The 22,912-nt window shown below is 37.9% G+C and overlaps 1 long non-coding RNA gene across 1 annotated transcript in view; it reads right to left on the bottom strand.

Annotated features, from left to right (window-relative positions):
• Nucleotides 1-22,912, bottom strand: part of LOC310724078 — a 108,059-nt gene that overhangs the window by 56,414 nt on the left and 28,733 nt on the right. Inside the window, exon 3 of the long non-coding RNA XR_014532898.1 lies at nt 14,876-14,961. This is a non-coding gene — a long non-coding RNA (uncharacterized lncRNA). The remainder of the gene's footprint in view (nt 1-14,875; nt 14,962-22,912) is intronic.

Genomic DNA, 22,912 nt, shown 5'->3' with positions numbered 1-22,912 from the left:
GAACTGTAACAAATGACACCAAACCTCTCATCAATGCCTGATCTTAATAATGACTGGATGATCCAACAATAGCTGAATAAATTCCCACAGCCATGCCTCTAAATCTGGTGAAAAGCCTTCCCAAAAAAGTGGAGGTTAAGATCTGATAAAGTTTCCTCAATGAGTTTGGATTTACTGATACTTTGGCACTTGGACAGCATAAAAACAAATCTTCACCCAGAGACCTGTTATTGCCAGATCGGTTAAATACGGATAATATTATCAAGGCCTTTCTATAAGTTAAGAGACAATCATGCTGCTGTTTCTCTTTCTGTTTCTCCAGCAGGTTCATATCTTGTGTTTATCATTCATATCTGTGTGTATACCTAACCACGTCGCACAATATGCAATTCAATTTAATGAGCCGAGGTATCCAGCCTGCTGCATTTCCTCCAGTCTCTTTCTTTCTCTGTGCAGAAAACGCTGGTGTCAGTTAGATTTGTCTAATATAAAGCAGTGCCATGAGGGAAAAGGCTTGTCAATGTTTGCCAGTCGGTTTACTCAGGGATGAGCAGTAGAAAGAGTCTACCACCTCGGTGTGTATGCACCAGACTTGATTATGATTCTCTGTAAAATAAAGGGGGAAAAAAGTACAGACTTCCACACAAAAGCCTCTCGTGAGGGTTGGGAAGCACTTAAACATTTTTTTTTCATAGAAAGATGAATTGAAACCCTCAGAGATAAGGACGATGAAAAAATACTGCTACTCTAGATCTTTATTAAGCATCATTGCTTTCTCTTCAATCTTTTCTTGAAAGAAAAAAAAAATCGATCACAAAGTTGCTGTCGTGCCCCTTTTTTATTTTGGTAAAAAAAAAAGGAAAAAAAAAAACACCATCCGTATTTATCTATGCATATTTCGCATGCTGACGTAAGGTGCGTGGAAATTTCATGAAAAAAACTTAACTTCTACTTAATTTCGAAATCAAGCAGCATATAATGGAAATATTAACCCTCAAAGCAGATTAGCTGGCTGCATGGCAGGGTGTCTCTCTATCTCCATTCACGCTCACTGATAGATTTACATTTATCAATCTCAGGGACAAAAAAGAAAGAGAGCAAAACAGAGAGAGAGAGAGAGAGAGAGAGAGAGAGAGAGAGAGAGAGAGAGAGAGAGAGAGAGAGAGAGAGAGAGAGAGAGAGAGAGAGAGAGAAAAAGAGAGGAGTGCTTCATTTCATTTATTCCCTCTTTTCCAGCACTGACCTCCTCCCTCCCAGTATAATCACAACAGTTATGCGGGAATATTCAAGCATTAATAATGAATTGTGTGGGTTCAGGCTTCTCTCTATTCAGAAATACACACTTGTGACCTTCACCCCTGTGAGAGAAATAGCAGACTGACTCCTAAAGCAGTCACACTAAACAAGCAACCATCTCTCAGGTTGCCATGCCTGTTTCTGTCAATTACAGAAGGCTATTTAAACTTTAACTTATTTTAGACCATGTACATTTGCAATGCCAATGCATCTGGATCTGTTTAGTGCACCACAGATATATAGATGTATGTTATTATAATTTTGATTATTATATGAACATTTGGACAACAATGGAAGAAAATAAACTTGAAAAGAACAGTTCTTCAACCTCAGCTATATCATTCTAGTTCATAATTGGTCTCAACATGGCATGTGTGAGAGAATGCTTTCCTATCTATCTATCTATCTATCTATCTATCTATCTATCTATCTATCTATCTATCTATCTATCTATCTATCTATCTATCTATCTATCTATCTATCAAATGTAGTCAAATAGTCAAATCTCAATCAGTACATGCAAATCACATTCAGGTTCAGTATAATAAGTTCAGTAAGTTTATATAGTCAGGTAAAGGTGGTACAATACAGATACCAAAACTATATCTGTTACAAATACTAAAACTTGAGTATCAGCCATTATAATTTCTCATACACCTCAGCATAAATTTTTCTTTTTTTTTTTTTTGTTGCAAAAATCACTACACGCATGTAATAAAAGACCAAGTTTTAATATCATAAATGCCAAAATGTAAATAATTCTAGCTTAAAATAGAAAAATCTTTACAAATCCATTTCATCCAACAATAATTTTTAGTTTTCCTCTGGTATTCAAGCCACATTTTGGCCAGATTTAACTAAAGAACAATAAGCTATCGTTTTTTCACCCCTTATACAGTATAGTCAAACATTCAACAGCCTCCCTGTGAATCAAAATTATATTGAATTGCATAGAAGCAAAAGATTTACACTTAGTTATATATATTTTTTTATTTGGATAGCATTTTTAAAAATGGACAATGTCACAAAGCATCTTTTCAGAACTATCCTATGTGAGAGAGGAGGTGTGGTCAAGCAATCAAGTGAATAAAGGGTGGAGCTGGAGGAAATGAGTACACACCTGATTATGGTTTTTGACTAATGAGTGTTCTCAGTTTCATTGAGGAGAAGAGTGAAGAAAAAATAGAGAAACAGAAGCCTAGAGAGAGAGAGAGAGAGAGAGAGAGAGAGAGAGAGAGAGAGAGAGAGAGAGGTGTGTTCCTGTAGCAAGTCCACGAAAAACTGTTCTAAAAGTCTGTTGCCTGCCACACATTTATCCGTCACTGAACTAGAAAACACTACATCTGTCAGGCTGCTGACGCGGAAGCAGATATAGTCCGATCATTGTCTTTATTGCCTAGTAAAAAACAAAACACTCACAAGCCGAGGAAAACAACAAACAAAGACATCCGCTCGAAACGAGTTAGCCATCATGAGCGCTAATGTCCAAAGCATAATCCAAAGTAAGCAAAGCCATCGGCAGAGATAATGCCGGCGTTCGAGCAGCCACGCGATTTTCCAGCATGACAATGCAACGACCGGCAGCCTGTGACTCAAGAACGTGAGTTTAAGTAGTCTGATCTTTAATGAGCCACAGCTGTCGGTAATCACGGAAAGCAGCGTGACTGCTATAGAGGGGGGCGTGGCAGGGTGAATCCCTGACAACATCCAGATTTAAATTTCAAATATATACCTTTAATCTTTGCCTGTACTTGCCTGCAACATTTTCTACTACAACACTGACCAGACAAATACTAAAGATGAACAAAGAAATGCTTTAAACCCATTGCGGTATATGTTCCCCATATATGGTTCCCCCCCCCCCCCCCCACTCAGACAAACAATTATATTATTACCAATCAATAATACATATAAATACAGGTGGACATTGTTACAAGGACAAGTTAAGCCAAATTGTCTCTGAGGGCCTCTAGTGGATGTCTGCAGTACACATGTAAAACTTACCTGTTGCCATGTAATTAAACAGAAAATTTGCAAGGCGCCTGTTTTAAATTACACCCCCACACACTGTTTTGTACAATTTTTACAGGTTCATATGACTCTGATGACTTAGATCTGTTTTAGGATGAGGTGACGACATGAAGGTTGAGCCTCATAACCATGCATGCTCTTTCCGGGAGGATACTTGAGGCTTGTCCCAATTCTGCAACTGAGTCTAGTTCTTCTGTATACAGAACATCAATGGAAATTTTTTTAATTTATAATTAATTCATACATAATATAATACACTTTCTGTAACTGTTTTTAAAACTGAAATAACAGAATCTGTCAAATCTGAACCATCCATAATGTCATGGTCAATAACCCCATTGGACCATTTTTTGTCAGGTTTTATTTTATAAAATCCCATTACATCTAGTCATCCTGTGGAGCTAAAAAAAAAAACCCATGTAAGCCTCAATGCGAGCCAAAGCATGCTGAATTAAAGCATGTGTATTAAGAGGCCTAGGGCCTTCCCCAGGACACCAGAGCACTGTTTATCTCCCATCATCCCCTCTGGCAGCATGTATGAAGTGCCGTTCATGATAATCTCCCATGGGGCCACATAGTGTGTCAAGAAAGCAAAAGGGGCAGATGAACGTCTACAGCCGCTGTCACTAAGAGACACACTCTTTGTTAGTCTCATAAGCCATGAACACCACTACAGTCTCTAAGAGCCTGTTCTATTAATTAATTATGTATTATGCATCTATGCATTCTTTTATTTTTCTATAAAATCAGGATTAATATTATAACATAGTTTTTCCCAAACCATGATGTCAATGTCCATTTTGATTGTGCCTTCGATAAGCACCTATTTATTAATAAATTACAAACAAATCTTTAAAAAAAATTTTTTATTGCTATCTTAGCACTATTTAGCAGTCTGTTTGACCAACGTGACATGTAGGTTGTGTGTGGACAAAAGGAACAAATGTTATTAGGTTTGCTTTCAGAAAGAACATCTGCTCCTATTCTGCTATGCTAAAATGGGACTTGAATATTTATCAACTCCCGAGCTAAATTAAAAATCCCATAGTCTCGGTAGTCTCAGTTTAATTGCTTTGCTCCTCTGCTCGACGGACTTTGCACGTCAAATCTCCATAAAGAAAAAAAAAATCGGAGAATTAAAGAGCGGTTCCATTAAATTACACCTTAAAGGAATACTTCGTTCAATATGTGCTAATGTGGGGAGAAATGAATGAATGAAAACTAATAAAGAGCAGTGACTGAGTTTTAGACTAACTTTCATCCAGCAAATGAAGAAAACTGCTAAAAGTGTTATATGTGTTGAAGAATATTACAAGTACTAATCATAAATATGACTCTTTTTTTTTTAGAAACTGTTGATCTAGCATAAATAGAAAAACATACCCAGCGGTTACTATCTACAAAACGGAATTCTAAGAAGGACACCTGGTGGACCAGGAAGAAAAGGTCATGGGCAGCCAAGGCTCACTGATGAATGTGTGGAATGAAGGCAAGTTTTAAGGAACATAAAAAAATAAATCAAGGTGTTGACTTCAGTTGGATCAATCCATGAAGTACCATCCATGAAAGCCCCACTGCTAACATCTAGGTTCCAAACCTCACAGAACACCTTCAACATTCTTGAGGAGTAAAATTCTTGCTAAATCAGAGCTGTTCTGGTGGCTCAAGTGGGACCTTCACAATATTAGTCAGATTGCATTAAAGTATATGGTTAATTTCATATATATATATATATATATATATATATATATATATATATATATATATATATATATATATATATATATATATATATATATATATATATATATATATATATGTGTGTGTGTGTGTGTGTGTGTGTGTGTGTGTATATATGATTAACCTTTCCAGAGAAACCAGTAAAAGTTTTGACATCATCCCAGAAAAGTGTATTATATGTGAGTGCATTGTGTTTTGCATTAAGGATGTCCTCTGTGACTGTATGTGACCTTGTATAACTCCTGCCTTCTTTGCTGTTACCCCTCATACACACTATTTTACACCTATTTGTAATGGTCCCTCAAGATGGGCCAAACATTATTCACTAGGAAGGTTATTCAATATCACATATGCAGCATGCAAGCAGAGATATGTAGTGGACCGGGCGAGTCCTTCACACACAAATGGCAAAAATAAAAAATGTGCTTTCCATATTCAGTGCATAATCGTCCTGCAGACAGAAAGAGAAAGAGACAGAGAGAGAAGCTGAGGTGGGCCAAGGCAGACCTCTTCATTTACAAATTTCAAGCGAGTGGCCAGTGTGGATATGAGCTGCAAGATAACTGTACACACCATGGAGGAAATAGCTTACGCTAAACAGGAGGCAGATAGGAGAAATGTAATTGACTAGTAAACAGTATGCGCACTGCCTTCTCTGGTAATCTTGACTAGGATTAGGTCCTCATGGACGGAGTCCCGGAGATCGATGCTGAAGCCTCTGCCACTTCAATTTTACCCCCTATGCTTTATTTGGAGCAGGAATCTTGTCTATGATCTCGCAGCTCGGCAAAGCACAAACTGGCAGTGTCAGGGGTCAAGGCAGTCAGAAATAGAGGAGTCTGGCTCTTCCTGGCGGGGGTCCAGGCTGAAGTCTTGTGCTTATGGAGATCTCATATGGAGAGTAGCCAGAGGGGGGTCTACCCCACCTCCTAGAGCTGTCACTCATACTACAGTGTGGCTGGACGCACTAGGTGAGCTCTGCTGGATGAGGGACTATTGTTAGAATGCTGATATTTTGTCTTGTGTACTAACTCAATAGATGATGGTTCTGGTGGGTTTTTAATTAGCTAAGAAAATTAGTTCTTGGGGAGAAAATAAACCTCTGGTGGAAGCAGGTGTGTGTTTGATTGCAAGAATCAGTGATGTACACTAGGTCTTGCATGACTACTAAATGCCAATACTGATACTCAGTAACTGTATTGGGTTAAAAAATGAAAAAATGTTGGAATGGATATCAGAGAAAACATATCAGATATTTGGGACCGGATTCTGTAATGGCAAAATGCAAATATTGGAATTTTGATATGTAATATAAATGTACTGTAGGTTTTTGAACTCGGAATGTTGACATATACAGAGAAATATTGTTGGGATTGATTTAATCAGATTTAAACATAAGTGTATTAATCATACTCTATTTAATAGTGTAACTCATTTTTGTGTGAAGAAAATAAAAGCTTAGTAGCTTTAAAGAAATCAATATTAGATGGGAATTGGTATCAGCTGATACTCAGACTTTCAGCACTTGGGTAGCACATCATATTGGCATTATATTAAAAGAAACTTTATTGTTTTTTTTGTTTGTTTTTTTTTACTACAAAACTAATAATAAAAAAATATATACAGTATGTTGCCTATTTCAAGATAAGTCTCAGTTTTAGTCACTGAATATCCCACTGGAAAAAATTCCCCCAAATTACCAATGGTGTGCTGACCATATCTGCATACGGACACTCAATACTTCTTTGAAACACCACACAATTGTTCCTTATTATTACAATCCCAGATGTCACCCCTTGCGTCTATTCTGTCGAGCTCTGCTCCTCTAACATGTCCACAGCATGTACCGGGCTGATGTCTGAACGATAGAAACGCCTAGAAGGACCTACAGGGTGCCATCCGAGTGTGTTAGCCAACACTGAGCCTCCTCACTGACTCCAGTCTGGACCAGACACCACCTCCACCAGCACAGCCTGAGATCTGCAGGTCCACACAGCAGGTGCTGACAAGAAATGTTAGAAAAAAGTCAAGTGCCACACAGTGCACTGTATATATTCAAATAAAATATACTGCCTTCTGTGTCTTAATACATTTTCTGTATTTTACCAGGACATTATTTAATGTCACATCAGGTCTAGATTTGTGTCTGCTACAGCCATCATCAATAAAACTAATCAGGATGAAGTACAACATGCTCCTGTAATGATCTTCAAGGCTTTAGAGGTATTTAATTGTAAAATTAATTGTACTTGTATAGGGATTTTACAATAAACATTGTCCCAAAGCAGTTTTACAAAAATAAAAAGACAACAAATATAATTTAAATATCAGAAATCTGTCTCTTTGTCGCTCAAAAGGGAACCCATACTCATCTAGGTAACTTTAAATGTCTAATCAATAGAGTTCACTTATGTACACTAGGGTGCAAATCTGCTCATGGCGATTGTAGCTTTAGGTATGTATTTACACAGCTCTGTTTATCCTTCACTGTTCTTTAGACTCTTGAATCTTCAAGATGAACGATAATTGAATGCATTCCCTAATGCATTTATTATATAGACTTCATGGTTATTTTATCATGGTAGTGATGAATACTGCATAGAAAACATTAAGGAAACCATGGTTTTAATGGGATCAGCATAGCACCTTCACATTCTGCTGCTATAGAAAATATTACCTGAATATTGTACACATTGTAAAGAGTATTCATCCTAACACATACATATGCATTGTGACACAGTGAATGCCACTGCATCGCAGCTCAATGGCTTGTGTTACTGGTTCCATGGTTTGCTCTCACTTTCCAATGAAGAAAAGGCTGTTCATAGAGTGTTTCCATCTCATGCCAGTGTTCCAGGGATCCTGTATTATCCATACCCAGAATGCAGCTATGGGCATTTCCTCCAAACATAGGTTTAGGGAAGAAAGATGTAGTGGTGTAGTTACATGTGTGACAATTTGCATTGATTTTCGGAACACAAAATAAAGCCTATGGAAAGATTTACAGTTATTTCATCTATTGTGTGCAAATAACCATAGGGGCAAACGAGTACATACACAGACTTGTGTTTTTTTGCAATTCAATTACATTTAACCTACACATACAATGAATTTTGATGTTGTTTTTTTAAATATGAACAAATGGGTATGTAATCATTCTTGCAAGCATGAACAAAAATATGATAATCAGACAAAATAGATTGAATCAAGTTTAACAAAACATTCTTGTGCACACTATACTGGTGTCTCTCATGACACAATGACTGAGACAGATACATATAAAGGATAAACAGCTTCAAAAAAGGCCTTGCATATAATCCAAAACACTTGACAATGTGTCAAGAACATGCTGATCCACAAACAGGATAACCAGGCCATATGTGTGTGTGTGTGTGTATAAGGTTAATGTGTGTACAATAGTTGCTGATTGTTATGGAATGAAATGTTTTTCAGTAGCTTTAAGGTATGCTAAATTTACCTGAGCTGTGAAAGCTGGAACGAAGTTCACATGCTTAAAATGTTAAAACAGTGGATTTGTTCTTTAACCAGTGCCTACATAAAGCCATGTTGGAAGCCATTGTACTACCGGAAGTAACATCCAGAGGAGGTCCTGCTCCTCTCAGTGTGTGTGACCCAGTCAACTCTTAAAGCCACTTTGTTAGTTCGCTTTCTTCCCACCTCTCTCCGTTCCCCTCTTTCAAAAAAAAAAAAAAAAAAAGCATGCAGTGTCCACAGACCTCAGAGAGCATTTTCAAACAACAAAGTGGCGTTTGACTGTGCTCTCATCCACGGGAGAGAGAAGCTCCTCTTCCGTCCTTTGATGCTCCAAGGAATCTTTTAATCAATTATTAATCAAAGTTCGGGTGTCAAACTCAAAGACGCCTCCACCACTCTTGGATCCACTCATAACAAAAAGGTTTTTTTTTCCTGCTGGATGAGATTTCAATACAGTCATCATTTAAGGCACCACCTCTCACGAGCGTTTTAATAAACTGGCTTTAGATCCCTTTGCTCTCACTTGACGCTTGCTTTGGTGCTCGAGTTTTTGCTTTGGTGCTCGAGGGATTAATAAGGTGTAGTAGGTACAGCACCTACACTACAAAGCCTCAGGGAGATGAGGTGTGTTTCATCGATGAGGTAAAATATGGTGCATTAAAATATAAGAGCTGCTTTCTATGATTTGAAATGATCATTGTCAATTTGTGTGGATGTTTTGCAATGAATCACCTGGTCTGCACAGCGAAATCCATACATCAATACATTTCGGATTAGTGCCTGGTTCCCTGTCGGTAGCACAATTGCGTCCAGTTCATATGGTCGAATTGATTCCCAGGGTCACTTTTTTATTGAGCAGGAATCTCTCAAGTCTGTTTATGAATACGAATGGCACCTCTTGCAACTCAATTCAAGCATTTCATAAAAAATTCATCCCCCACCCCGTTATTGTTATTTCTTCTTTTGGGTAAAATCCTCCTGCCACTTTCATTGTTAGACAAATTGAAGCGCTAGCTCAGAGGGGGGCAGCGCTAAGCACAGAATCCATTTGGCTGTTCCATCCTGAGCCGAAGAGGGGAAACTGGGCGTTCAAAGGGAGCAGCCACAATGTGAATGACACTGGGTCACCCTCTCTTCCTCTGCACCTCCATCTCTCTCTCTCTCTCTCTCTCCTTCTCTCTCTCTCTCTCTCTCTCACCTGCCTGATAGGACTGCAGCAGGGGCCAGAGAGGACACTCTATGAAGCTTCAGCCTTTTTGTCATGACCATATCTCATGATTGATGGCTTCATGGCCACAGCCAATGTGCCCTTTTTAAATAATTTATGTTGCTATCGCCACGGACGACTGCCTTATAGCGGGAGTTATTTTTACAATCTCTCGCGTGATCAATACTTTAAAAGACTCAGGGCAGGCGCTAATGAACTTCTTAACAAGGTCTCAGGGGGGTTTGAAACAATTATAGCCTCAGTACTGACCATTGAAGTAGAGAAATAAAATAAAAAAAACACATGTATTTACATCCACTTTGGATATAAAAATACATATTGCTCACATCCGATGCTTTTAGGTAGAATTTATGTACATATTTAGGGGTCGTATTTTGGACCGACATCAGATTTTATTTTTAAGAACACAATTCATTGCACCGTGCATGCTGTGGTCAACCTAATAAGCAGCATTGTTCTACATCAACTTTCGGTCAGTGCAAAACTGGATCTAAATCTAAACTTTTGCATAAAAAAAAGAAAGAAAAACATGGACCTGCAAAACATAAAATGACTTTCTTTACATGTCTCCTATGAGTAACGTGTAGTATAGCAATACAGAAGTTCCAGGCACGAGAGGGCATTATTCTACCCCTACAGTACAGTAAAGGAGGTGTGTCATAAATCAACCCTCGCCGGTCACCCGGCTTTTAACCAAGTGACAAATTGGTTGAACCACACTGTTTGAATTCTTATTAAACTTGATTAATTCATACCATTAGTTAATCACACAGCAGCTCATAAAATATTGTGAATTAATTTCTGTAATGTGATTAATTTGTGAAACACTTGAATTAACATCGATAAATCAATTTGCGAATCAATTATATCATCAGGTTTAAATGCGGAGATAATAGTGTATGTTAACTGGTGGCTAAAAAGAGATCATCTATCATCGGGGAGGGGTTTCCAACGCAGAGGGCCAAGAGCACCAGCTTTAAATGATCAATGATCAAGAGGCCTTCGTTTTGTTTCAGCTTTTGTTGCTTCAGCTGGGGGTGTTTTTTTTAAAGAAAAGACTGCCTATTAAAGGCAAATTCACAAAAATTTATTTACTGTTTGGCAAGTGATTATTATTAATTTTTCTTTTTCTTTTTTTTTTTGGGGTGTGGTGAGGGGTCAATTGAAACATGTAAAGATTATACTACATATTCAAGGCTGAAATGGTGTTGCTATTTTTTTTATCCAAACCCAAAGATTCAGATCTATTGAAATTTTATTTGAATGGCTTTTAGGTGCTGTTCTTGCTCAGGAATTTGAGTCATTTGCATGAGACTAGTTATTTGTTTGTTTGTTGGTTTGTTTATTGGTTATTTGGGTGGATTGGTTTTGCCTCAAATTTCAGCTTTCTCTAGTACAAACATACAAACCTAATGGATTCAACCCAATTTGTACTCTCATGATACAAATTTCCATGTAGATTTAATATATATGTTAGTAAGCTTTCCTATCCGGCTCGAAATGCTAGGAAGGTTTCCTATCTAGCTCGAAGGACCACATAAGGGATTTTTACTATTTGGTGTGCGCTGATCAGGAGATCGTGTGTGATTCTCGCTGTCAGTTGTATATGGAATTCATTTACATGCTTTGCGAGAATATCTACTGGTAATATTGTACACACATACACAAATTGCTGAAATTTGCGTGTTTAGACAGTTTGATTTCTGTTCTACCACAGCATTTTTCCAATGATTATAAGATTTTTTTATTCCAAAATTAGCTTTATTTATTCATAGTTAATATTTTTACGTTTTAACTCCAGGGAATTTCCTATGTTGGTTACACTTCAAGTTTTCAAGTATGCCAAATAAACATCCCCTCAACTTTAACAAGTGCTGATTACTATAAACTTGTGATTTGCTTAGGACAGCAGATAATATGCAGAGAGAGAGAGAGAGAGAGAGAGAGAGAGAGAGAGAGAGAGAGAGAGAGAGAGAGAGAGAGAGAAAGAGAGAGAGAGAGAGAGAGAGAGAGAGAGAGAGAGTAAGCACTCCCTACACTACGAATACCTAGGAGTGAAAACTACCGCATCAGGAAGTTTTGATCTAAGTGTGAATGCATGAAGAGACAAAAAGCACAATCAACAACAAATTCTACAAAATAGACATTCTGATTAAAATATGGTGTTTAATTTTTGATGTCTGGATGTGATGCATGTGAGGTCTGGCGTCCACAGGGTATACATGACTACACTAGATGGGATAAACATCCTACAGAGTTATTGTTTGCAAAATTTCATAGAAATGTTCTAAACGTTCAAAGAAAAACACCAACCAGTAAATGAAGTGTTAACAAGGATTTTATATCTAATCTAATTAATCAATTTAAATGTAAAATATTGAAATGATTTACGATTTACGATTGAGTGTATCACTCAAAAAATTCTACTGCTTCTGTAGACATATTTGAATGTGTGAAGAACTTTAGGTTTAACTGATTAAAAAAAAATACGTTTTGTATTAACCACAACCCCCCCCACCAACCCCACACTGGTCAGCCATTGCAAAGTGAGATGATGCCATTTTCATTTGCATGTGCTTGCTAAGGGTTTTTAGTGAGTAGTTAGGTTATAAAAGTTTTAGTGAGTTTGTTTTTATTTTTCACCGAGAGGCTGTTTGTGAGTACCGAAAAACATTTCAAGTAGTTTCAAGTAGTGTTTCAGTATTTTACTCATGCATGGGTACCTCTTGAACACCTGAAAGGCGAATTCAGCAGACATAATTTGTCTATTAATTTGGTTTATTCTCTTTTTCTTCATCAAAAACATGTTTACGGATATACAAAAGACATTATTTTAAACAATTTAGGACATTTTGTCTTTTAACCTGCAAGATTTCGAGCTCGGCTTTTTTATTTGTCTGGTCATTGTTCTCGCTTTTTCCCATCAAGGGACTGATTGTAAGCATTGTGCTTCCAGAGGAGCGAACAGTGCAACAGGACGACAACAGTTTAGTAAATCTGTGGAGTGAATTCAAACTAATGTAACCATGTTTTATAACGTTAAGTACATGTACATTGTAGACAAAACAGAATTAAATAACTGGCATGATAATGTAATATTGTCAATATGTTTTTTTCTTTGTTCTTGGGTGTCATTGACATGAACAATATCAGAAATTCCAGTAGGAATCCTCTGTTTTGACCCACAAAGTCCACAACTAAACCTTTCTTGACTGTACATCATTTTGAAAATTAATTTAGTGATGGAACTGGACAACATGCCTCAGGCCTTCTGTCTTCTTTTTGGACTGATTTATGCCCTGCAATTGAACTATAAAAAAATAGAAACAAAAGATGTTTAAAAAGCATGGTCCAGCAGGTATTTCTTTAATTAGGAAAGGTGGACTCTTCTTTTTGGTGTGAAAAAAAAAAACATTGGCAGACTTGTTTTAAACTTAAAAAAAAAAATTCTTGTTTGCTTTTTTTTTATATGATTTAATGTAAGTAAAAAGATAAGTGAAGTAATGTGACAGAATAAGATAATCAAAAGCATTTAGTCTGTTCAAATGACTTAAAAAATTTAAGTTATGTTCACACAAGTGTGACTTTTTTTTTAAGTAAAAAAAAACTGTTTCCCTCCACTTTTTTTAAGTAAACTCAACTCATCCGGGTTCAGAGTGTGCAGGCCGGAATAAGACCGATTCCCAATGAGTATACCTGTACATTAAATAGAGTGCAAAACATTTGGAAGTACCTTTAAATCAAGTAACAAAAACACACCGCAGCATGAAGCACTGAAAACCCAGGAGATCTCTGGGTTTTAACTCCTGTCCACTTTGTCAGCTGGACCTGAGACTTACTAACACACTAACCCCCTAACATACAACATTCTCAGACCAGCACTGCTTAGCAAAATCCAATAAGAGTCAACCAAATTACCAAACAGATGAGAAGAGTGTATTTGGAGCACTAGGACAGTCTGACCAAATCCCAGTCCAGATTAGACTGCTGATTGCCCTAAACACTTTAAGAGATATAGTATAAAGCAGAGAAGATGCTGACCAATCTGGACATAAAGAATCTGTTTGCCTAGAAAACAGTATCAGTGTTGAGGTTCAAAATTGAGCTGCACATTATCTTTCACTGCAAAAAAAATACCAACAAGATAGAAACATCTTCACTGGAAAATGACAAAAAATTGTTAATCTCTACACCTTTCTAGGTGAAGAGTAACAAAAGACCTTTTTAGGATAAGGACAAATACAACACTCATTGCAGACTATGATATGGTGAGAGCTACAAGAGATAGAGTGAGACACACAGTGTCCTAAACACACCATGAATATTCACCACATAACATGTTAATATATGTACATGCCAGGTTTTTTGTTATTTTTTTATGGTATCTTTTTTGGTCGGTTTGTTTGTCTGATTATGTTTGTAACGTGTATGTAGATATAATATATATTATATTATTATATATATTATTAATATATATGTAACTGATTTGTATAAATATAAGTTTAATCTAAATGCCCTGCAATTCCTCTACTTTGGCAATTCTAAACATCCATTAAAGCACCGTTGAACCGAACTGTAAGAGAACGAGGGAGAGAGAGAGAGAGAGAGAGAGAGAGAGAGAGAGAGAGAGAGAGAGAGAGAGAGAGAGAGAGAGAGAGAGAGAGAGTATGTGATGATGCGTGAGTGTTCGTCTCCTGTTAATCCAGCACTTTTATCTTTGTTAAACGTAAAAGCGTGTGTGCGCATCTACACGTGGCACGTTGGGCTTGTGCTCTCTCGTTAATAGTCCTACCGCATGTAACAGCTGTCTCCTCCCTCAGCTCTCGCCACACAGGCCGCCAGTGAAAGCAGGAACAGGCAGACGAAATGTCACCTAGGGAGAAAGGAAAAATGTTCCTCCAACTTTGTTTAAGGTTCGAGCGAGTTGAGCTTGATTGGACTTGGTGTTTATGCCACCGGTCCTTATATGAAAGCACCGAGCTGGCTTTGACAGCTCCCCCGTTCCTTTGCTGCCTATGTATACGGCAAGATGTTTTTTTTTCCCTCTCGCAGGTGAGGGAGAAAAGGTTAGAGACTTGTTCTCACAATACAAGCAGCCAGGACCGTCGTCCTCTAATTACTGCAGCTCTGCTAGCTCCTGGTGCCGGGCTGACACACAGGTTCCCCATAGGCTGTTACGAACAGATCAAAACACAAAAGTGATCAGTTATTAGACTGGAAAAAGAAGCCGGAGTTCGGCACCATCATTGTTCCATGACAGCACCTGGTGCTGAAACTGCTGGGTTAAAAAAAAAGAGAGAGAGAGTGATTCATAACTGTAGCATTTAATACATTTTGCAGTTGGGTCATTATATGGTTTGGGCAGTCTGATTATTTCAGTGGGTATGTAAACAGAAGACTCTATTGGATTAAGATTGTTATGAGTTTGCAGGATAATAATGAGCACTATTACATTGTTTTGAGCAACCAGCAACACTGAGCCAGTTCTGGCTCCAATCCCATAACAAGAATTAAAGGGGTAAAAGTGCTTTCTACTTGTTACATGTACATTACAACACATCACATATTCCAGCGAAGGGTCCAAGGCAGCAAGGCGATGATGGGTCTCGAACCCCTCGACCTTCCGATCAGTAACCCAGAGCCTTACTACTGAGCTACCACTTCCCCTATACACAATACTATACTATATGGTATAGTATACTATACTATTCAAATAAAAAAACATAAAATGATGAAGCATTTAGTAACGCGTGTACCGAAACAAACATAATTAAAGTGATTCATAGCAAAAAAAAAAATTCCACCACATGAAGTTAATTATTTGGTAATATATGCGCATGCCCAAGAATATTTTTTTTTTTTTTTTTTTTTTTTTTCATAATGCAGCAATTCACCAATGACTACAATGTTATAAATAATTAAAGTACAGCCTCTTCTTTTTTTGTTCTATCCAATTTAGAATATTAGTTGATGTTAAAGCAGCTATAAACAGTTTTTTCCTTTGCATTTTCTCTCTGTTTTTCTTATAAAAAAAAAAAAAAAAAACATTAACTGAAAAATTTCAAAGCATAACATTACTTATTCTAAAGCCTTTGCTTTAATGGACATCATCTCACCGACTGTGCTACAAGTCACAGACACTGATGTCCATGAAGGCTAAATGTATCTCCAGAAATGTTTTCCAGAATGTTTACTTTGGTAAAATAATAAGTATAATTAGCCTGTAAACAAGCTTTAACCACAGAAACAATGATATATTACATTTATGACATGTGGTAGACACTATTATCCAGAGCGACTCACATGGGCCCAGATGCAGCAGCATGGGATTTAAACTTATTTCTTTTTTATCAAAAAATCCAGCTTCATAACCAATAAGCAATCAATTCCCACCAATACAACATGTGCATGTATATAAACCTGTTATTTGTATTGCAGCGATGAATACTGTCAAAGCTGCAGTTACAGAAAATTAATCGAAGCCTTGTAACCATCAATATAAAAAAATCAGCAAGTTTCCAAGATGAAAATAAAGTAGTAAAGACAAAACCCAGATATAAAATATTTTTTTCTTTTTTTTTTATGGGCATAAATTCCACCCGAATAATTATTATTAATAATTAATTTAATTTATCATTTAATTACTTAACCATTACTACAAACATGAGTAGCTTGCCCAACTGCAATCCTCGATTCCTGACAGACCTGATTGAAAAGTCAGCAGTTTTTAATATTTAGGAACCTGTATAGATAGTCGTTTTAGATTTGTAGAAAGACACGAAGGCAGCTGAATTATATTTAAACAAAATGCTTTGATTATTATAGCGAATTCTTCCCATCTTTCACACTTTCAATTCCAGTTGTTGTTTTTAAAAAAACACGCTTTAAATAAGAAAGATTTGCAGCATCACTCGATGCCATTTTCATAGTGTGCACAGTTTTTTTTATTGCCATCTCGTCATGAACACACGCAGAAATAACATTACTAGAGTCAAACCGCTTACCAACTTGGAACAATCCATAATTATTGAGGTATTAAATTAATTCATTCTCTTGCACCAACAATTATGCGTCACTTGTAATTCTTCTTTCTGGCTCCAGTGCACTGCAGCATCCAATGCTTTTGACTTAACCTTGATTTAACACCATCTAGCTGAGGAGGAATAAATACAATGTTTAGCTGAGGGAGGATTATTAATTATTACAATCATGCACGTGTGTGTGTGTGTGTGTGTGTGTGTGTGTGTGTGTGTGTGTGTGTGTGTGTGTGTGTGTGTGTGTGTGTGTGTGTTCAAACATAGACTATAATGAAGGGTGGTGGGTGTTAAAGGGGTTTATGAATCGCTGGAGGTGCATTTAGTGGGTGGGTGTTGGGGGGGGGTTTGGATAGTGGTGAAAGAAAGAAAGAAAGAAAGAAAGAAAGAAAGAAAGAAAGAAAGAAAGAAAGAAAGAAAGAAAGAAAGAAAGAAAGAAAGAAAGAAAGAAAGAAAGAAAGAAAGAAAGAAAGAAAGAAAGAAAGAAGTGGGGGAATTTATGCTTTGGAAAAGACCTTGCTGATTGCTGAGAAGGTACAGAACCAATGACGGCATCAGAGGTTTAATTTAAAGTGTGTTTCTCACTAGGCTGCTCACAACACTTAATTAAACTCTTCTGTTTTGGCAATGACAAATGCTGCGGAGCGGGAGGATGGCGGCTGGGCTGACGTTGGGGCGGCTGTAATTTCTTTCATGTGTAGCGAGAGCCAGATTCAGGTCAGAAAGAAAAGAATTAAAGAACTAAACAAGATTTCGGCTGCTGAGGGCCCAGTGACGGGCTTTTCTTTCACATGAATACTCTCTCTTCATTTGCCCTCGTTTGGCGGGAGTTTTGTCATAGATTTATGGGGGTTTTGCGGCGACGCCAGCATGTTTGCATAGACCTCGCTCTGCTCCACTGTACTTCCCATTTTCGCCTCACATCAGAGGGGAAATTTCAGCCTGTCAAAGCAGCGAGTCACACCATTTCTTAACTTACAAAATCTACAACACAATGAGCGATCGACTTTTGCAACGTATGTCTGAGAAGAAAAAAAAAGGATTTTCTTTTTTTTTTTTCTTCTTGATAACATGCAAGTTTTGTTCCAGATGTGGGTACATTTGTCATCTGTTCCCCTAACAGTGATTTCTGGGGCCTTGGTTCACCATTCTCCATAATCACATGCTGACTCCAAACACAGCCTGAACATAAGCATGACAAACCTTTAATGTAGTCTCGCCTTCCGTACTGTGCAATGCGTCATCTACTTTGCTGAAAACAGAAACCCATTTGCTACGACACAACAGCTTATTTGCTTTTAATACAGTGGCAAATCCATCATTCTTGCATTTCGGGTGACTGCTGGAAAGTTAGAGGCGCTGGCTCCGTGGCCCAGAAGCAGTCAAAGCCAGTCACTGGAGCTGGGAAATAGACATCCCCTTTCGAAAGCCGAAAAGCCGCTACAAACGGCATACACATGCCTGCGAGGCAGCAGCAGCAGCCCGAGCGTTTCCTTCTGTAATGCAACACTCACTTTAACTAACACACCTCCTTCACTCTTTATGGACTTTTATGACTTGAGTCAATAATATCCAGGCAGGTACATGATTTTACTCTAGACATGGCAGTCTTACAGTTTATTGTGTAAAAACGCAGATATGAATAAGTTGTGATTTCATGAATCAGTGGTTATAGAAATGGAAACCGCCCACAATGAATTTTCTTTACATTCGACGCCAAACCCCTGGGTCAAACAACAATCTGCGACCATTAGGTAATGCATAGTTAAAGACTTCTATACATTTATAGTCTGCTGAAAGTTATAGTCAAACTGCCATTACCTACAGCTACATAGGAAGCCACTGAGCATATATGATGATACACTGTGTTCTTGTTTATTAAAATATTTGCATTATTACAAATCTAATCCTTTTTTTAAATGGCAACCCTGTATTATTGGTTTTCTTCCTTGCTGATAACCCTTCCGTTATTATTAATTTTATTATAGCTGATAATAGATGACTCATGAAAAAGGGTGTTTTACACAATAAATGTTGAATGTTAAAGCTATCTTCTTTCATTGCTCCACGGTCTGGTTCTGTTGCCCACTGTGGTACTTTTAGTGGTGTACTGGGCTCAGCATCGGCACTCTGACTGGTATGTCGCTACTCAGCCTCATGCACAGCAAGCTGTGTTCTAACACCTTTCTATCTGAGCCAAGTATTAACTTATAACAACAGTAGCTATTCTGTGCTCATGGACCAAATGGTTAGTCTTCACTCCCAATGGGGAAGAATTATTACGCCTTTGTTGCTTGATGAGAACCAAGCTCACATTCAAACTCCATATAGAAGAGCACTTCCACAACTCTGACCCCAGATGCATGTGGAAAGGCATCCAGACCATCACAGACTACAAACCGACACCTCGAACTCAACCAACCAGCAGTGCCTTCCAACCTGACAAACTCAATCACTTTTTTGCTTATTTCAATCACAGCATAGGACATTTCACCTCAACCACTGATTCTTTTACTGCTTACAGTTCACTCTCACTCTCACTCTCCACAAGAGACGTCTATTCAGCGTTTAGCAGAGTGGATGCACGTAAGGCAGCTGGTCCAGACGGCATACCGGGACGTGTTCTCAGAGCATGTGCTGGACAACTGGCACAGGTTTTTACTGACATTTTCAACCTGTCACTGGCCCAAGCCACGGTTCCTACATGCCTGAAGACTACAACCGTCATACCAGTGCCTAAGCACTCAGCTGCCGAATGCCTGAATGACTTTCGCCCAGTTGCACTCACCCCTATCGTTATGAAGTACTTTGAGAAACTGGTCCTGAATAACCTCACTGGGGGCCTACCACCTACACTGGACCCACACCAGTTTGCCTATCGCCCGAACAGGTCAACAGAGGATGCAGTTTCCACGGCTCTTCATTCAGTGCTCACCCACCTGGATAAAAACAACACCTACATCAGAATGCTGTTCATTGACTTTAGCTCTGCATTCAATACTGTCCTCCCCACTGTACTGGTCACTAAGTTTAGTGACCTGTGTATCTGCACCTCCATTTGCAGATGGATTCTGGACACAGACCTGTTAGGTTGGGCAAACAGGTATCCTCAACCCTCATTCTGAACACTGGCATCCCACAGGGGATGTTCTGAGCCCACTACTCTACTCCCTGTTCATTCATGATTGTGCTCCTTTCCATAACTCCAACATCTTCATCAAGTATGCAGATGACGTCACCGTGGTCAGACAGATCAGCAACGATGACAAATCGGCATGCAGGGAAGAGGTCCAAAGCCTGACAGCATGGTGTGCCATCAACAACCTGACCCTCAACAACACGAAAACTAAAGAGCTCATCGTGGACTTTCGAAAATCTAACAGCAGGAGACATTTCCTATTCTACATCAATGGAACTAAGGTAGAGTGAGTCTCCAGCTTAAAGTTCTTGGGAGTTCACATCTCCAAAGATCTGTCCTGGCACCAGAACACTGCAGCTCTGGTTAGGAAGGCACAATGCCTGTACTTCTTGAGAAGTCTCAAGAAAACTCATCTGTACCCCGGGGGGGACGAGTTTCTACCACTGGATCATTTAGATCATCCTGACCAACTCTATCACTGTATGGTAAGGAGGCTCCATCTATCTATTCTTCTGTTACTTGGCCCAAGCAAGTCTCTTTGGTGTGTTTTTGTTTTGAAGTAATGGCTTATTTGCCGCAATTCAACCATGAAGGCCTAATTCACGCAGTCTCGTGTGAACAGAGGATATTGACATATCGAGAAGCATTTACTTATGTCATCGTTCCTGGGATGGGCCTTTTTCATCATAGCATTTGATGGTTTTTGGTGACTGACCTAGGGGATATATTTTATGTTCTTCTGATTTTTAGATTGACTGACCTTAATTTCTTCAAGGTATGATGGACTGTCTGTTCTCTTTCTATAACTGAGCGTTTCTTGTAGTAGTTGTAGTACCATTAATAGGGATATTGACTCTGTATTCATCCTTTCCTCTGCTCTAAACAATTGATGATCTTAAGCACATTAAGAAGGCAAGAAATGTCACAAAAGAACTCTTGGTAAGGGACACAAATCCTTCCAGTTTGTCATCAAAGTATAATGTAGCTACATTGAGCAATATATAAAACATATTGTGGGCTTTTTAACACTTTTTTGTTTACTACATAATCTGGATCTATTCAATATTAAAGTAAAATGTTGAAAATAATAAAAATTAAGAAAAAGCAAACGTCCAATCTCAAAATATATATATATATATATATATATATATATATATATATATATATATATATATATATATATATATATATATATATATATATATATATATAAATATATATATATTAGTAATATATTAGTAATATATTAGTAATCATGATATCATCAAACGTGCCTGCACAAAAACAGTGAATGAGATGAGTAAATATTTGATACTATATACCCAAGTTTCACCCTATTATGTCCAGCACTACATTCCCTTTTTCATTAGTGTTGGAAAAATATGTAACCGTCAAACACATTAATCCTGGCTATATTTAAAAAGAAACAAGAAAAAGACAAATGACCTTCCAGATTTGCATGGTAATATCTGACATAGTAAAAAAGGAGGTTTTTTATATCCAGGTACCAATGGCAAGCAAAAAAAAAAAAACACTGTGGTTGGTGACTGGAATACGGATCACATTTCTAAGTCCAGACTTGGAGAACAGAAGGAAAACCAGTGTGTATTTCTGTACATCGGGTAAATGACAGTAAAAAGAGAAAGAGCGCGAGGCAGAGGCACCGTGTGGAGTTAACCATGCTGCACTTTTGTGTGTTCAGTAGCACAAGCCATTAATCATGACTGCACGCAGCGGCCATATTGTTCTGTGTAGCTGTGCTGCCTTCATTACGGAGGCCTAATTAAACAGCTCTGTGAACTGGAATCTGAGATTCCACTGCTACAGATTATCATTAATTATGGTGAAAGTGTTGGAGATGTTGGACTCAATTATCCCGAGCCCAGCCCTGGCAGGCTGTGATTCATGGCCTCGGCCGCCCGCCTGACGCTTATCACACCACTCCACTTTTGGAAATTGGGCAATGCCAGCCAACAAACTAAGAATTATGTGCTGCTTTTTGTCATTACAAACATGTTGGAGGGGCAAGGAGCAATTAAGTGCCAGGGGTGTTTCACAGGGAAATGATGATGAGAGCAGAGAGAGAGGAGAGAGGGGAATTAGCTCACTAAAGTTGGTAGAAAGACAGTCACAGAGAACGAGAAAGACACAAATATATGGAAAGAAGTGTGTGTGTGTGTGTGTGTGTGTGTGTGTGTGTGTGTGTGTGTGTGTGTGTGTGTGTGTGTGTGTGTGAGTGTGTGTGTGTGTGTGTGTGTGTGTGAGAGAGAGAGAGACAGAAATATACTTTGGAATTAAATTTTTTCTATATCATTGTTTATATCTTATTTTCTATATCTATATCATTTTTAACATTGAACTTTTTTTGGTATTTGCCCACTGATCCAGCTTCAAAAGTTCCAGATATCATGTACTGCCTTTGCTATCTGCTCAGTATAAACACCAAAAGAATTTACAGGTACTCAGCAGTCACTCTGAAAGCCATGTTATGCAAATTTACTTACCATTTTTCAAAGAATGTGACTTTATTTTTGCTTAGAAACAGAGAAATTTAAGTCAGGTAAAATGATACGAAAATACAAAACCTGATTTTCAGTCAGCCAGTATGTATGGTTGATAACCAAATTATTTGTTTAACCATTAGTTTTTTCACTGTTGAATATGAAATATATCAGGAGTGCCAACATTTACTCTTCAACTATAACTTTTAACATTTGTTAAAAGCAACAGGCTGATTAAACATGGATGAATTTCACTGAGCTGTAAAGGACAAAACAAAATGAAAGTCAAGCATTTGCTCATTTGAGGTAACTTGCAATTCTTGTTAGCATTAGCATGCATTAAGGGAAATTGTGAATACACAAGACTGTCTTGTAAGCAAACAGAAAAACAAGGAGAACTGGTATTTTTGATTGGTCAAAAAAAAAAAAAAAAAAGGAACTGATTAAA

Source organism: Silurus aristotelis, assembly GCF_946808225.1.
Source record: "Silurus aristotelis genome assembly, chromosome: 3".
Lineage (NCBI taxonomy): Eukaryota > Metazoa > Chordata > Actinopteri > Siluriformes > Siluridae > Silurus > Silurus aristotelis.
The sequence above is the reverse complement of the archived record's forward strand: the minus strand, read 5'-3'. Positions and strand labels throughout refer to the sequence as shown.